The sequence below is a fragment of the Sitophilus oryzae genome, unplaced genomic scaffold (assembly GCF_002938485.1).
Source record: "Sitophilus oryzae breed Bouriz unplaced genomic scaffold, Soryzae_2.0 scaffold_377_pilon_pilon, whole genome shotgun sequence".
Lineage (NCBI taxonomy): Eukaryota > Metazoa > Arthropoda > Insecta > Coleoptera > Curculionidae > Sitophilus > Sitophilus oryzae.
Window position 1 is genome coordinate 1,529,712 of NW_022146948.1, and position 18,710 is coordinate 1,548,421.

The 18,710-nt window shown below is 34.4% G+C and overlaps 1 long non-coding RNA gene across 1 annotated transcript; it reads right to left on the minus strand.

Moving 5' to 3' along the window:
• Nucleotides 1–8,501: 8,501 nt before the first annotated feature.
• On the minus strand, nucleotides 8,502–18,272 carry LOC115885208. Its single transcript, XR_004050696.1, has 3 exons — nucleotides 18,261–18,272; nucleotides 15,771–15,773; nucleotides 8,502–8,544 (listed from the first exon to the last, which is right to left on the minus strand). It is a non-coding gene; the product is annotated as an uncharacterized LOC115885208 (long non-coding RNA).
• Between the last annotated feature and the right edge of the window lie 438 nt (nucleotides 18,273–18,710).

The window sequence follows — 18,710 nt, forward strand, 5'->3', positions numbered from 1 at the left end:
ACGCCGAAAAAAGGATTAAAGAAAACGCAATCCATGTTCACCAATTATATACTTACTATTTTACTTTTACGACCCACTACATTGTTATACAGCCTAACCTAATACATTATTTTAAAGACCTTTCTTATTCCTAAGTTGCAAATTTTTACCCTTAAAATCATAAACATGGTACGGTCCCCCTGGGTAATAAGGCCCGGTTAGGTAATAAAGCCCACGCGTTGATTTACGAAAATAATTCATTTAAAAGTATTTTGGCGACATCTATTTATTTGTATGTGACATACCTTAGAAATCCTTGTCGATAAAGTAGACCCAAATCCAGTAGTTTTCAACAGACGCAATTAAATGTTCTCTTGCGAGTTTCATCCCGTCGAAATTATAAATTTTGTTCAAGTTGGGGACCGGATTTTTCAGAAAAAAAGTGTCAGATCGTTAATTTCAATAAAGGTAAGTTTTAGCTTATTCAATAATGTATCTATTATGCCATTGCTCAAAGTTCTAATGTGTTTTTGTAAACGTAACCTAACCCCCAAATATTTTCATTGCTATGTGGGAAATAAGGCCCAGACAATAATCAGTTGAGCCTTATTACCCTTACTTAGTTTCAACGGGCCTTTTTACCTACTGTACGTTTTCTTTTTGTTTTCTTGTAGGAATATGGTATATATTAAATATATGGAATATGGTATATATATAATCCTCCTAGGGCGGCGAAGCTCAATCCTTTTATTGTTGGCGACTATTTTCAAAAACTAAATAACGTTTTGGAAAAATACGACTTGAAACATCAACCTGCAAAAATATTCAACATGTATGAAAAGGGATGCAGACTAACCTTGCACCACCAACAAACTGTTATTACCCAAAAAGGTAACAAACGTCTTCACCTGGTTGCTCCAGAGCACGCCGAAAATTGTACAATCGTCACTTGTGCGAATGCTCTAGGGAATGCCATTCCGCCGATGATTTTATTTAAAGGGAACGGATCAAACCAACGTTTAGTGATGGGTTACCACCGGGATCTCAAGTGAGGATGGCTCCAAAAGGTAGCATGACCACCAGTTTGTTTATTGAATGGCTCCATCATTTTTCCAACTTTATTCAGCCGCCAGTTCTACTGATATTTGACGGTGCCGCGTCACATCTCGACATTTCCATTGTCGATGCTGCCGAGCCATTGGGAATCCATTTATTGTGTCTTCCGTCAAATACCACCCACGAACTACAACCCCTCGACAAAAGTGTGTTTCGCTCTTTCGAACATTATTGAGTTGTTACGGTATTGGGATAAATATCCGGATAGGAAGATGAGTAAAGAAAAGTTTTCACGCCAGTTTGGAGTAGATGCATGACCATGGTTAATATAACGCATGGATTCAGAGCCACAGGGATTTACCCATTTGATAAAAATGTCATTCCCGAACACGCTTATGGACCAAGCGTTCCGACGCAGCAGAATCATACTCAAAACGAACCCGAAGGCAACGATGAAGACGCTTCTGATTCAGATGATGACGTGCCTCTTGCAGTTTTACAACGTCAGTTAACTAAGCACGTTACACCCTTGAAGAAAAACACTTTTTCGGAGATTCTTGTAACTCCTGATATGAAGCCGGCCACCGAAAAACAAACCAAAAGAAAAAAATCATTGAATTACAAAGCACAAGAAGTAACACGGGACATTTTTCGCACCGTTCCAAATCAAGAGCATTCTCCAAAGGTACTGATGCCTGGTTCCAGTTTGACCTCCAAACTAGTTCAGAGGAAGACTGTTTCTGCAAACCTACCTAGCAGCAGCTCAGCCCCTACAAGCATTGTTGAAGATGATGACGATTGGTCTTGCGTCATCTGCCATGAAGACAGGGTAGCAGATATGAGGCAATGCAAAGTATGCTTCTCGTGGATACATGATGAGTGTATGGGACTTACTCGAAGTGATGAGGAACCAGTGACTTGTTTGGATTGCGACGATTAGTTGTGCCCTTTTGCCTTTTTACTTCCGCAGAAATGAAGAGGGCATTAAAGTAATTCAACTCTAGTTTTAAGAAAACTTATTTTATATTTTGTTGAGTTTTCTTTTTTTTATGATCTTATAAAACAACTTTTTCAAATAAAAATAATAATGCAACGTTTCAGTTTTATTTGAGGTTTTTATTTGAGGTTTTTATTTGAATGTTAAGTTATGATGGGCCTTAATACCCCCAGGGACCTTATAGATAAAGAATTTACATATACAGAAAAAAATCGAGAGTAGTCTCAATCTACTGAGGTATTGATTGAGAAAAGAGTGTCTTGTTAAAAACCTCTTGACATTCCGGAGATTAAGCTTTTTTTCTTGATTTGAGGATTCCCATTCTAGGTTAAGGATGGAGTCTGTCAGGTTCACGAGTTCTGCTTTAACCTGGTTTTCACTTGAAGAGAAGAATGCTTTTGGACCACTTAGTGGAGTGTTTGCTCCTTTCCTAGCTAAATTGTTTGTGTCTCATTACCTTTTATTCATTGGTGGGCTGGCACCCAGAATAGAAAGACTTTTTTTTGGTTGTTTCTACTTGGGAAGCAGAACAGTTCCGGTACAGTTAGTAGAGTGTTCCGTCCTTTTCTAGTTAGATATTTTGCTTTTTCGTAGCTTTTTATCCATTGGTGGGCTGGCATCCAGAGTATTAGCGTAAAATAAAAGAAAAACAGACAGCATAAGATGATCATACATAATTTACCTTTTCTCGAGGTTTTGTTTGTTGTCTTTGATTTTAGCTGTAATCGCTCCGATAGGTAATAACCTGGAGCGGATGGCTCCAAAAATGTTTAAAATGCCTGCCTTCTGAGCAAATATATGCAAATTTTATTGCCATTATATTGTGCGCATCCTATTATTATGTCACTGACTGTGTCACAGTCATTTGTGTTCCCTTGATGTTATTTCAGGGTTGATAGTTATTTTAAATATCGAGTTTTAGTGTTTGTATAATAATAAAAACTATATATTTTTTATTCTTGTGTAGCGTTTAATGTCTTGTCTGTATGGACAGGTTTATTTGTATTGTTTTTGAAATTTTATCCATACTATCATGATTGATAACGAGAATCAGCATCGAAATCTCTGCTGGTCTTGAACGAATTTCCTGGTCTTAAACATGAAGCCATTTCATATACAGGGTGGTTCGAACTGTATTCCGGAAACTTCGGCAGCATATTCTGCTGATAAAAATAAGAAGTTTTAAATAAAGTGTAAGGAACGAACTTAATATCTGCGAAACCATAAACAATTTAGAAATACTTTAAATAAAAAAATGTTCACTTTTTAATTCTGCATCTGACAGAAAAAATAATACACAGAGTTGTGCAACAGAGTGTGGGTAGCATTTAAAAAAATTGAGATATAGCAATTTAATATTCCGTTTTTGGTTTGGTTGGCCATAAGAAATACCCTGTATAGAATAATGTAAATTTTTCTACGCGGATTTGTTCTGTTATTCTTGTTGTTTAGCAACATATAGCCAAGTGTTAATAAAGTTATATTCACTTAAGTTTTTAACCACTTTTCGGATGTAATGTTTTTAACCAAAGTTTTAGTAAATATGTAATAGAATGTCAACACTGTAGAATGATGCAAATAAAAATAGTGTACTATATGCAGTATTTTATGCCGAATCCGATTATCTACAGAAAAATGGGGGTGCACTTTTTTCATATCTTCGACAACGACGAAGATATTGGACTTCCTCGCACTAATGGGCCACCCTGTATGTACGCAATACATCCGTGGTTGCTGCGACCTGGTCGTCAGTGTGTTTCAGCTCTAATTCCTTTACAGCTCCATTAAAGTAACTCTTCGTCCAGCAAATGGTATCCAGCGGGGTTTGTAAAATAGCTTCTCGCGTGGCATTTCCTTCGAGGCTGTCGTAAAAAAAATTAACAAAAGAGCAAACAAAAAGCAAACGATGTCCATTAATTATTCGTGGTGGAATGTTCGGCGGTTAATTAAAATTTCTCGAACGGGATCCGTCGCGGTGCCTTTGTTTAGTAACCGATATTTGCCGTAAGAGGGATAAGCGTAGAACATTTTTAACGTTGCTCGGGTGCGACGCGAATGTTTCGAATAGTTTGGCGCATTTAACTTATAGGCGGCGATTATATTTCGTGCTGTTTCACGAACATAAAGTACTGTAAGTGAAGTTTTCTGAAAAGTGACTCTTCCGAAAAGTGACTTCCTGTTTCACCGGAAATGACTATCACTTTTAATTTTTAAATGGCACCCTCGGTATATTTCTACTTTATTCGATAGAAAATGACACTCTGAATAGAATGACATATCATATGTCAACTTTTGACATTTTCGCATATGGTTTAATTGTAATTGTAATACGCGGTTCATAACGACAATTTGACTCGAAATACCAAGTGTGTGGTATCAATATATTCATAAAAAAATGCTTTTTCCAAATATGGTAATGAGTCATCCTTGTTCCATTTGAGAAAAATGACATATGATTAAAAATACGATTTGTACATCTTTTAACCGGCCTAGACAAGACACGAAACCCATGCTCCTTGATTAAAATTTAGTGTTTTTAACAACACCATGGCACCCTGGATCGAAATTTAAAATACGATTTGTTTTTAAGCGACAATGTCAAAAGTTGACATATCATATGTCATTGTATTCAGAGTGTCATTTTTTATCGAAGCAATATACCGAAGGTCCCTTTAAAATCAAAAGATGTAATTATTTCCGGTGAAACAAGAAGAGACCAAAAAAAATTGAATACATCAATCAATCCTAATTTATATCATATACCTACTAACATACAAATCTGTTTTTTTTATCTGAAAAAATAAAAAAGTTATAGGGGTACGAACCCGGTATATTAAAAAATATTTTTTCATAATGTAATATCATTTTAAAATTCTTGTATGTTATTTCAGATTCTGAAGACAATTTTAGAATAAACCGGAATATATTTTTAATCAAAACATTATTAATGATTTACAGGGTTATAATTATGATTTTGTTACAAAAACCTTTATATAAATGATTATGTAAGAGAAAAAATTCAGATTTTACATTTTACTAAAATATTATCTAAATAAGCGCCTTTCTACAACAACGCCACTGACTCCCATTTGGTAAATTGAGAGTTGCCTACCGGTCGAAAGTCGTTTCAAGACTTAAATGGATTATTTAAGTCAAATTTCTTGCAAATTTGGCACTGGCGAACCATATTTTATAGTTCTTGAACAGAAAAAGTAAATAAAATAAACACTTAAGGACTACAAGCTAAGAAAATGCGTTAATACAGCCGGGGAGATAGCGGCAACAAAGCTTTACCGCACACGTGCGACGCGTACTACAGGGTAATAAATGAATGAATAGGCGACCTCGCCTCTAATCGGTGTTGCCATATTGTAAAGAACTTATCCTTTTTAAATAGTATCCGACTTATAATTTAGTAGTATAAGGACTATTTAATACATCTATGGAATATTAAAACCTACTTTATTAAAATGCTCTATTAATATCTCAATATATGTGTATAACAAGAAAAAAAATATTGATAATATTGAAGACGTGACAACATAGGCTGGATGAGGAAGGCTCGGTCGACTGTACCCAGAAGTAAACATGTGTACAAAAAAGATTGTTTGACCGCGTTTAGATGTAAATAGTGTAGTCTATATTTTATTTTAAGTCTATGCTCCCGACCCTTACTAGCTTTTGTGCCACTTGTGGGAGATGGTCTCGCGCAAGTATCAGCCACCTCTCCTGTAGTTCCCTTTGTGTTTGGTCCATTGGAACGTGCCTGGTATGACGCACAGTGAAGCCCCGTACGGGATCATTATATGTCTTGGTACAATCTTAGACAAAGCTAAAGTGCTAGAGGGGATTCCCCCAGCAACTGACTAGGAGCTTTCCCACCAACGACAAGGTCTTGCATCTTCTAGGGGAAGCCTTCCAGCTGGTTTCCAAGGGTAACAGAGTATAAGTCGACTAGATTTGATTCTGTGTTTAAGATAATCTATGCATAAACTGTCACTTTGTACCTAGGTAAAGAACGAAGTTGTTAGGTTGTAAAAGGTGCTTTAGCGCAAAAGTCACCCGTGTAAACGAAATTTTAAGGATTAAATGACATGCACTATATAAGTATTTACTCTTGAGCATGTTATATTATAAGAAAAACAGTTCGTGCAAATTATTATATTATTTCTATTTAAGAATAAGTGAACCATTTTACATGTAAGTCTTAAGCCGGGGGACCCTGGGTCTTAAAATTACACTTTTTTTACCTGTGTGTAATCATATCAAATACCGTTTTTAAGAGTTTTGGGGAATTGACGGTAATGTGTAAAATATTTGGAAATTAGTCATCAATAATAATCCGAACAACATTTTTATTCCCTGTTTTAAATTATATGATATTCATTATTTTAGAGTGTTTTAAATGATGTTGTATCGCAATTCGCATAAAAATCTTGATTGTATTCCGTTAAACAAACCTTTAGAATTTGAAATTTATGACCTCCTTAGTAGCGGGATATTTATCGGTCGACTTCTAAGACTCCGAACACAATATAGATACGAGGTTTATAATCTCTTAAATCATCTCCTAAGTAGAACCTATCAAGGTTTAGTACATTTCAATTTGTTGCCTTTGGCTCCATTAAACCTACTCTTCGTCTCCGCAGCGGTATCCAGTGGAGTTTATGAAATAGCTTCTCGCGTGGCTGTCGTAAAAAAAACGGATAGGAGGACACGCAAAAAAGGAACGGCGTCTATTAATTATTCTTTGTGGATTGTCCGGTGGTTAATTACAATTTCTTGAACGGAACGATGCAGATATTGTCTCTGACATTTCCGTATGAGGGTTAAGCATTCGAAATATTTTAAGGATTGGGTGCGATATAGAAACTTGAGTACTTAGACATATTTTATTCATAACAAAGTTTGAAAAGATTTAAGTTGTATTTCTATTTTCAGTGATTTGATAAATACCGTGTGGTGCATCGGAACACGGGATATCCGGTGATTTTATGTAAAAGTTGTATTAAACATTTTTGAATAGTCTATAAAATTGTACTTTTGTTTAGAATTTCGTTTTATTTGAATTGACATTTTAAAAGTTGTTGAAAAATCTACCTTAAAATTACTAATATTCCTAATACGGCCCAGAGAACGCATGGAGAACGCTACAATTAAAATACCAACAAAAATATGATGTTGTCATTGTCAAATGCGATGACGCGATGTCACATTTGTTTATAAGAATATTTTCGGGTGGTGACTATCTACAAAAGGTGGTTGAACTGTGAATAGTATTCGCGGAGTATGACTTGTTTGCTGTTTACTCGATCATCGTCTGGCCTCGCTAATACTATACATACATCCACAATAACTTAAGGGATAATCTAAATATTTGTAACTAAAGACACTTTATTAAACAGCAATACTAATTAATAGAATGTTCACATAATCCCCCATTCACAGCCAAACAACAAACAATACCCCAAATGAACGTAAAATTCACGCCTCACAATACAAAGCTGTTAAATGAATCTTTAGCATTCTATAGAGATGTCATGTCGTTTTCAATCCATCTAGAAGCTAAATTTCTGTATTTATGTGCCCATAAGACGGTTTCTGGGTTCTCCATAGGAAGAAGTCGTTTGGCGAAAGATCATGTGGTCTATTCCTACTATATCCCCAATAGACGGGAATCAATTGAGGATACAGTAGTCCTTTTTCAACATGAAGAAGAATATTCAAGTCATTGTTGTTTTCTTCCTGTTCATTATTTTTGTCTTTACACTTTTATATGCTTTATACCGTGTCTTTAGTTTCAATCCTCTGGTTTGTTACAGGTTATCCATTAAAAATAAGTTCTCAGCGAAAAACTAGTTGCCACTGAATTCTCCATGAAAAACTCTATGGAATCCAGTGTTTACCTTTACAATAAGTTATAAATTAACCGAGATACAAAGAGTCAATAGACAGTTAAAGCACGGCCAAAGACGTAGACGTAAGCGTATCGTTTGACATGTACGCTTGCGCAGTGAGAAATTCACTTGTGTTTACGCATACGTGATACGTATCTTTACGTGTCTTTACGTACGTACAAAACGCAAACGTATCGAGGCGAAGGAGTTTCGATTTTCATCCGAATGATGCCGGACGTACAAATTCACAAACAACTCGTTTCCACAACTGGCTAGTAATCAAGTTATTTCACTTAAAATTTTGGGGCCAGTGTAAGAGGGCACTGGGCCTATTTACATTACCCAATAAATTAGTATGAAAATGTAAGCACCATAATAAACTCATTTTGGAATCTATTTCATTAAATGCTAGTTCTTAGCTAAAATCCATATGAGGATTCTAAAAGATAGAATCTAATAAATAATCATTTTTTTTTTTTTTTTGTTAGAAAATGTTTTTTACTAAAACATTTTGAGTTATGGACTACTTTCTGTAATAAAATAATTTCCATTTATAATTTTCTTCATTTTCGAACTTTTATAAATTTAATGTGGAATCAATGGAATAATAGATATCTGTGCTGTTTAAAATTAAATGATTGTTTTACAGTAAATTTAGAATTACAAATGTACCATATGCGTTACGTACGTCAAAACGCTTGCTTTAACTCTTGTTTACACGACAACACAACGACAGACGTAATGGGACATAGTACGTGTCGGGAGATACGTATACGTATTATTGTGCCTTGCTTTAACTGTCTAATTTCAAATTCGCCCCGTATTGCTGAACTAAGAGGGCTGGGACAAATCTGTATATATGGCAACTTTGGTTTCATAAAAAAATAACTTATAGTGATGTGTAAATCGCATCTTTGTATCTCTACTCATAAACGATGACACCCTGTAGAGACCTGTATTTTGAGAATAAAATTAATTTTATTTTAATAATTTTGTCTGCAAAATAGTTACTTCTAAACTTACAGAATTTTACCCCGTACGAAAAATATAAACTACGGGTAGAGGAAGCAACTAAGTGTGCCTCATCAGACAAGAATCGAATTAAAAGATGCTGATCGTGATGTCGAGCAATTGCACTTGCTGTTCAGCGTAATGGTCTCCTATAGACATTAAAGAAATAAAAATTATTGAGCTCAATGGGCGGCTTGATTTCCTTAAAACATGCCATGCAGTATATACCATTGTTGTCAGCTCTAATTACAATACGGTTTATAGTAGAATGTTAGCATTGTATTGGCATGGAAGTTTATGTTTCTTTGTTACAGATAAGTAAAAAATATTAGTTTTAAGCCTAAAGTGATTAGTAATTTGATTTAACAATTTAATTAAGTAATCAATGATTTAATCAAAAAATAGATCGAATTCAATAACAGAATATTTACCGGGATGTAGATATTGTGTTCAAATAAAATTGCACCTCCTTAACGTAGAATATACAGATATGTATCTAAATTTCATCAAAATAAACTTATATACACAGGCGAAAAACTCTTTATACACTCACCGGCACGAAAAACGGGCACCTTAAAATTTTGATGTATTTTAAAATTTAATAAATTTTGTTCTAAAGGTCTGATTTTGATGATTTTTTAAGCATATGTTGTTAAATTATTTGACTTCTTAGTATCTCTTTCTATATTAAAAAAGAAAGTTCCCATCTGTTAATTATACGAAATAAAAATATATATTTTGGTGAAAGTTGTTGATGTTCCTATTTTGGTCAAACACCCTGTGGAATGTGTTAATACAGCAAGGAATTTAAACATCATTTTATCATCTAGGTGCATTCTTTTTCGATGTTTGTTTTTTGGTTTATCTCAATAGCTTTTTTTCATTGTAGAAGACACTAACATATTTTCATAATTTTTACATTAAAATCATTTCTTTGCTTTTGGTCATAGTCAACAGGCCTAGTAATTTGTGATCCCGAAGCAGGCCTTTTTGTCATAACTTTGTTTCGTTTAATCTTCTTTTTACAGTCTGTTCACTTATGTGTACTTTCCTTAGGTGTAATTCATTTGAAAAGCTGGCAAACTAGTATTGTTAAATATGAGGTTTGATATTGATTTGCGAATCAAAAAATGTATTATTGAGAAAAGATGCACCTAGATGATAAAATTATTTGGGTGTTCCAAACTTTCACCAAAATAAGAACATTTCGTTTTCCCTTATATATATTATATAATATATAATTGACAGATGGGAACATTCATTTATAATTTAGAAAGAGATACTATAAAGTCAAATAATTCATCTACGAACTGCAAAAAATCGGTTCACTTGAACATAATATATAAAACTTTAAAATACCTGAACATTTTAAGGTGTTCGTTTTTCGTGCCGGTGAGCGTATTTAAAATCTAGAGATCCAAATAGGTAGATCATCAGAGATTTACAATTGCTGAAAAATTGGCAACATTGCGAAACACTCTACTTAATAATAATTACGGTATAGTCGTTCGAGTCATTTGAACAAACGACGGTTCGGTTAGGGTCTTTTTATTACCTGAAATTAAGCATCAAATAATGTTTTTATAATGAAGATATCTTTTACGTTAGCTCTCGTTTTTCCTCAGCTTAATCTGCCGTTTTGTTCGTCCACGATGATTTCTACCGGTTTGCTTTATGACCCCAACTTTTTCAGCACCCCAAGCAGATAATATATATTTTTTGCCTAACGATTTATATCATTCTTTTTAATGTCAAACATCGATGTCATATTTATTAGGCTAATAGGAAAAAAATATCCAAACAGAATTTAATTAATATTTAACTATACATTTCGACAATGACAATTTAAGTAAATTGCTAGGTCAAAGTGGTTAAAACCAATAACTGTTAGTGTAGCTATGTATGCATCTATCAGTAATAGTCGGTCATTTGTCATTCCATTCATGATTGGAATGACAATCATGAATGGAATCATGATTCAGATATACAGGAGGCTAATGAAAAGAACATAACATTTTATAAGCAATTTAAGATTTAGTAAGTAAGTTTAGTTATTCCTCTGGTGAAATACTGACGAATCTATGGCTGTTCTATCGACGAAGACCTACCTTACGCGGGGCTTAAAAATAAATCATGTTATACACTTATTTTTTATATGTTCGACAAAAGTAGAGGCGCCCCACGTTGGGCACTAAAAAAGCACTAAACTATTACCAATAATTTAGTTATGCACCTTTCACATGCATGCGTGTTTTACGTAATCTTGTATAATTATAAGAAAAATACTTATAACTAGTTTACATAAAAAAACATGTACTTACCAAGTAGAAAGAAATTAAATAAACGGAAGAAAAAATTAAAGTAAAAGAAAATACTCAAGTATATAATAAAAATGTAAAAAATATATTACGAGTAAATTAAATCGCCCTGTACCACAGAAAAATATCTCGAGCGTCTTTAACAACTCTTTCTGTGCTCGCAAATAGCTAGTTCAAAGAGCTCTTTTCAGTTTGGTACGTGAAAAGCATTTTCTCAAGTGGCCACGTCAGCGGAAAATTCTTCCTGCAAGTAGATGCAAAATTAGGGCCTTTGTTAAAGTTAAGTAGTGGGTACAAAAGTCGTGCACTATCGGTATAATCTTGGCGAGTACGAGAAGAGGGTGTTATACGGGGTAAAAAAGGTTTTGTCGATATTTTCCAAAAAAAGTGTCGGGATAAAAGATAAGCGACTTATACATTTTCGAGGATCTTCGAACGTAGACTTCCAGGATCAGTTACAAAGTTGGCGCCAAAGCTGCAATAAATTTGCTTCATTTGTTTTTCACTTTTACTTTGCTCCTTTTTGTATTTAGTCCCTTTTCAAAAGTATTAACTTACAGTAGTTATTCATATTATTTCTTATATTAGTAATTAAATGGAGGTATTATTTATTTCAATATTCTTCCATTTGGTAACCTCACTTTAGCAATATGATGCAGATTATTTTCTCTTGATATAAGCCAATATAAGACACGTGCTCCTATTTTGTCTTTTGTCGACGTTTCAAATCTCAGGTCTTCAGATCTCCAGTTTACAAGAACATTCATCTCCTTTTTTTCAAAGGGGAAATTAAGTTCTGAGAACACTAATACTGAGCTATTTTTAAGTTACACAGGGTGTCGCAATATTGTAGGACTACTACGTATTATAGTAAGTTGACAATTCATTGAGACAATTCACCTTTTGAGACAATTTACCTTTATACAAAAATGCTTCGTTTGTCTGTTAGAGGGTATCATACTTTAACAATAAACACATTTTTTAAGATATTTTAAGAACCGATATTCCGATTTGAAGGATATTTGGGATGCTTACGTTTTGCCAGGCGCTTTTACATTTGACTTTCACTAAAAACACAAAGGTTCAAAAAGGTTGCTGAAATTCCTTCACCTTCTTAAAATCTAGTGTGTTCACATGAAGAGATCCATGAAGAATACCTATGTGTTATTTTCGATACCCCATTAACCTATTTTTTCTCTTTAGCTTCCATGACAGACTAAGTTAGTATCCCCAATATGCCTACTAGTTAATATCAGTAAAGGTTCGAATATCAGAGCTGGATTTGTCTTTATTATTGAAAATTACCAGTTACATGAAAAGAGAAAGACATAAAAAATTCTTAATAACTTTTGCATTTCTATCCTCCAACATTTTATTTTTAAAGAATTTACATATATGGGGGCGGAGCTCTTACCAGGCTTCATACTATTATATACGACGACTTTTCTCTTCCCTATTCTGTCACGTAAACCATCCTATATAGGGGTTTTCCCGGATTTCCAATTCCCCTTAATAATTCTTTCCCTCTTTCTATATATATTTCGTTCTCTCGGCAGCCATGTTGATGTAACTTGGGTGGTGATAAAACTTCCAATAAGAATGGAGAACTGCTCCTCTGCAAGGCGATAAATAATTTATATATATTACTACGAAGAAAAGGATGCCTATATAGAGAAAAGGAAATCTCTGATGTTGGTAACATATAAGAATTATTTAGTTAGAGTGCATCGAAATGGAACCCAAGGATTATAAGTGTTAAAAGTTTGTTTAAATTAGCAGAATATGCACAAAGTGTTTCTACCTAAGCTTGAGTTAGAAGTTTCTATGAAAAATACTCATTTTTAGTTTCAAGTAACTTCCAAAAGTAGGTACCAAAACTTTTCTTATTTTCAATGGACAAAAACCACCTATTCTACTACGAATAGTCACCATAGAAGTAATGAAAAGACTAATTTTATTAGGGCGAATAGGATACTACACAAACAATAATTTAATTTTGATATTAATTACAAGAAATCTCTACTAATACATTGTACTTTGTACTTTCACTGGAATTCCAACCTATAACATCGGTAAAGATGATAATTCCAACCAAGCAACATCGGTAAAGATAACGGATTGTTATTATCTGGGAATGTTATTGGGGATTGTTATATTACTGGGCAGTTCCTGCGCTATAATTCGAACTATACAGCCTGATAAAGAATAACGTAATCGTTGCAGCCTATTCATTAGACATGATGAGCGAAACTGGGCTTGGTTTTGGTCTTGCCGAAAAGAAAGACTTCATGAATAGTATAAAGTATAATTATTTAAAACACACATAATTTATATAAATGTACAGAATTATTTTATTTAAATGAATCAAGTTTAAGTCCTCGCACTGAGATGGCACATTCTAAGTACTGCTATTATCTTTTATTTTTTCTTTCTTTAGTTTATTTCTGGCGAAATATTTCAGTCCGGTCGAAGTTTGTTGGTCACTTTATATCTGACAGTGTATAGTCACATTTCGTGCCTACCTTCCCTCGCCATATTGGTGGTAAAGGCTCAAACCGATAGAGCTATCGGCGTTTGTTGGCATTTTGCCATTTTGTTTGGGAAAACCCCCTGAGCAGAGGGTTTTATTTTATGGTACGTATTTTTATGGCACGGCGCCATTTTGTTTTTTTTTTCGTACCCACATTTGGGCCAGCCGTTTTGTCCCTACATTTCACACCGGGAATAACGGAGAAATCTCCTGAATCCACAGAAGTTTTCGATCCTGTCTATGCAGAGACGTAGAGTCACTTTGAAATATTTTATTCATGTTATGCATATTTCTGATATCTACATAGTACGGTTTTTTTAATATAAAGAGTCCCTACATTTTTAAAAATTAAGATCGCCAGATTTCAGGAAATAATTTAATAAAATATATTAATATTCAGAAGCGTGCAGATTTAATTACCATTTTGAGTGATCTATTTTTACACATACAATTTACCAACAAATATTTTCAAACATCAAATTTTTCATAGTCTTATTTTATTCTACTTAACATTTAATTATTAATTATACTTAGTTATTAGTTTGTCTCTGCGTTTCATTTGTGTAATTCCTAAAATAAGTAATACCTATATTCTGAGTTGATTTTTCAGTTCTCAACTTAGAAGTTTTCGAAGACGGGCATCACAATTTACCTCACTAGCTTACGACCCATTGCTCATCGGCGAACAGCTCCGTCGCATAGTATTAGTTGTTTTAATATTTTTCGTCATACTATATTGTTATATTATTATAACATAAGCTAAAAATTTAATGAAGATATATGTAACGTCCTATGACGTTATCATAACGGCCGGCGGCCGTTAAGTTTCTAAGGTAATCATAACGTCTGTCACCTGCAACAATGACTATTTATTGTCAGTTGGACTTTACAAAAATTGGGAAAATAGGCCATAGCGAGATGTCGCGAGAAATTCCGTTGGAAATAAAGGAGGAAGCGGCTGCGGCTACTCAAAATTTACTTCCGACTATAACCAGAGAGAGATATCAGCATGAATATGACAATTTTTTGAAGTGGCGGCAGGATAGAAGTATAAACAGCGTAAATGAAGCGGTATTGATGGCTTATGCTAAAAGAATGTCCGAAATGTATTCTCCTACATCACTGTGGACAAAGATATCCATGCTGAAGCTTGTGTTGAGAGTATATGAAAACATTGACATATCAAGGTAAAAAGCCATTATATTCTTCGATATTTAATCATACTTATCTAAATTATATTTGTTCATAGATTTGGCAAACTGTTCATGTTTCTGAGGCACAAAAACGAAGGTTATTCACCAAAAAAAAGCCAAAGTTCTGTCGGAGAATGACATAAATAATTTTCTACTGGACAAGTTACGTATTGCTACGAACGAATGACCATTCGTTCGTTCGTTCGGATAGTGAATACGCACTTTTAAAATTTACATGGGATTTCCTATGTCCCGCTTGACGATGCAACACCCGGTATATGTTAAGTAGTTTTTCTTGTTCTTTAAGTTTTTTTCCTTCCAACGACGGGAAAAGTTATACCTTCTGAAACGTTAAGTTTTTTTTTTTTTTTTTTTTTAAATTTGTTTTATTAGTAAAATATCACCAAGTGGTGTTTACAAAAAATAACCACTTCATTTATTTTGAACGTTTTCTTACAGTGCTTATTTACTCAGAAGACTTGTTTGAAGAAAAAAATTAACTTTTTTACATCAATAAACAGTAGAAAATAAAAACTTAATTAATTCTTTTGTCAATACTATCGATATTAAAAAGATATGAAAGATACCTATATCACATTTCATTATAAGAGGTAGATTTATTTTAGAACTTTAACATTTATAATAAACCTAATGATTTATTATTAACATTTATGACAACATTGTAGGTGATGACAACTTCTATGAGGCTGTCGTAAACCACGAACAAAGGATTAAAGAAAACGCAATCCATGTTCACCAATTATATACTTACTATTTTACTTTTACGACCCACTACATTGTTATACAGCCTAACCTAATACATTATTTTAAAGACCTTTCTTATTCCTTAGTTGCAAATTTTTACCCTTAAAATCATAAATATGGTACGGTCCCCCTGGGTAATAAGGCCCGGTTAGGTAATAAGGCCCACGCGTTGATTTACGAAAATAATTCATTTAAAAGTATTTTGGCGACAACTATTTATTTGTATGTGACATACCTTAGAAATCCTTGTCGATAAAGTAGACCCAAATCCAGTGGTTTTCAACAGACGCAATTAAATGTTCTCTTGCGAGTTTCATCGCGTCGAAATTATAAATTTTGTTCAAGTTGGGGACCGGATTTTTCAGAAAAAAAGTGTCAGATCGTTAATTTCAATACAGGTAAGTTTTAGCTTATTCAATAATGTATCTATTACGCCATTGCTCAAAGTTATAATGTGTTTTTGTAAACGTAACCTAACCCCCAAATGTTTTCATTGCTATGTGGGAAATAAGGCCCAGACAAAAATCAGTTGGGCCTTATTACCCTTACTTAGTTTCAACGGGCCTTTTTACCTACTGTACGTTTTCTTCTTGTTTTCTTGTAGGAATATGGGTAAAAAATGTCGTGGCATCAGGGCCAATTGGTCTGATGAGATGATGGAAGAAGCCCTATTGCTTTTACGACAAGGAAGATCGCAACGATATGTGGAAAATAGATGTGGTATTCCACGTTGCACTCTTAGAAACCATTTAAAAACCGGAGCCGTGAAAAGAAAATTGGGAGCAAATCCTACCTTGAATGAAGATCAAGAAGCTGATTTAGTTCAGAAAATTATTAAATTTTCCGAAATTCGATTTCCTTTGACCCCCGAATCATTACGAAGAACTGTATATAGATATGTAGAAAATAAATGTATTACCAGCCGTTTCAATACAGAAAAAAAAATTGCTGGACGTGACTGGTATAAAGCCTTCATGAAGCGACATTCTTGTTTATCTCAACGGAAAGCCCAATCGATGAATCCTGCTAGGGAGGCGAAGCTCAATCCTTTTATTGTTGGCGACTATTTTCAAAAACTAAATAACGTTTTGGAAAAATACGACTTGAAACATCAACCTGCAAAAATATTCAACATGGATGAAAAGGGATGCAGACTAACCTTGCACCACCAACAATATTGCCCAAAAAGGTAACAAACGTCTTCACCTGGTTGCTCCAGAGTACGCCGAAAATTGTACAATCGTCACTTGTGCGAACGCTCTAGGGAATGCCATTCCGCCGATGATTTTATTTAAAGGGCAGCGGATCAATCCAACGTTTAGTGATGGGTTACCACCGGGATCTCAGGTGAGGATGGCTCCAAAAGGTAGCATGACCACCAGCTTGTTTATTGAATGGCTCCATCATTTTTCCAACTTTATTCAGCCGCCAGTTCTACTGATATTTGACGGTGCCGCGTCACATCTCGACATTTCCATTGTCGATGCTGCCGAGCCATTGGGAATCCATTTATTGTGTCTTCCGTCAAATACCACCCACGAACTACAACCCCTCGACAAAAGTGTGTTTCGCTTTTTCGAACATTATTGGGATGAGGAGTTGTTACGGTATTGGGATAAATATCCGGATAGGAAGATGAATAAAGAAAGGTTTTCCGAAGTTTTCACGCCAGTTTGGAGTAGATGCATGACCATGGCTAATATAACGCATGGATTCAGAGCCACAGGGATTTACCCATTTGATAAAAATGTCATTCCTGAACACGCTTATGGACCAAGCGTTCCGATGCAGCAGAATCATACTCAAAACGGACCCGAAGGCAACGATGAAAACTCTTCTGATTCAGATGATGACGTGCCTCTTGCAGTTTTACAACGTCAGTTAACTAAGCACGTTACACCCTTGAAGAAAAACACTTTTTCGGAGATTCTTGTAACTCCTGATATGAAGCCGGCCACCGAAAAACAAACCAAAAGATAAAATCATTGAATTACAAAGCACAAGAAGTAACACGGGACATTTTTCGCACCGTTCCAAATAAAGAGCATTCTTCAAAGGTACTGATGCCTGGTTCCAGTTTGACCTCCAAACTAGTTCATAGGAAGACTGTTTCTGCAAACCTACCTAGCAGCAGCTCAGACCCTACAAACATTGTTGAAGATGATGACGATTGGTCTTGCGTCATCTGCCATGAAGACAAGGTAGCAGCTGATATGAGGCAATGCAAAGTATGCTTCTCGTGGATACATGATGAGTGTATGGGACTTACTCGAGGTGATGAGGAATCAGTGACTTGTTTGGATTGCGATGATTAGTTGTGCCCTTTTGCCTTTTTACTTCCGCAGAAATGAAGGGGGCCTTAATACTCCCCCCCCCCCTGTTGGTTATAAGGCCCAAAAACTACTTTGAGTTCAACTCTAGTTTTAAGAAAACTTATTTTATATTTTGTTGAGAGTTTTCTTTTTTTTTATGATCTTATAAAACAACTTTTTCAAATAAAAATAATAATGCAACTTTTCAGTTTTATTTGAGGTTTTTATTTGAATGTTTAGTTATGATGGACCTTAATACCCGCAGGGACCTTAGTGGTTTCAATTAAATTTATACTTTTTGCTTGGCAATCATTCGCAATATCTAAAAACACAATTAAGATTAATAGAATATCCTAGCGTTAGTCAGTTGTATCCATGGAAAAAGCTTAATATTTAGCTTATAAAACAATCAACATTTGATTTTTAACCAGAATTTCTCTTGACGCAAGATAATCAAAGGCCAAAATGACATTTCTCGCAAATTTTAAAGTATAATTAGTGGAAAAGTAAAGTTTTATAATTTTTTCTACTAATTGAAAATGTTTACACTAATTTTGACGCTCTGAATGCTTACATTGAAATTAAAGGCATAAACTTCTACCCTAATTGAAACCACTAATTTATTCCACTAATTGCGAGGTTATGAATGAAG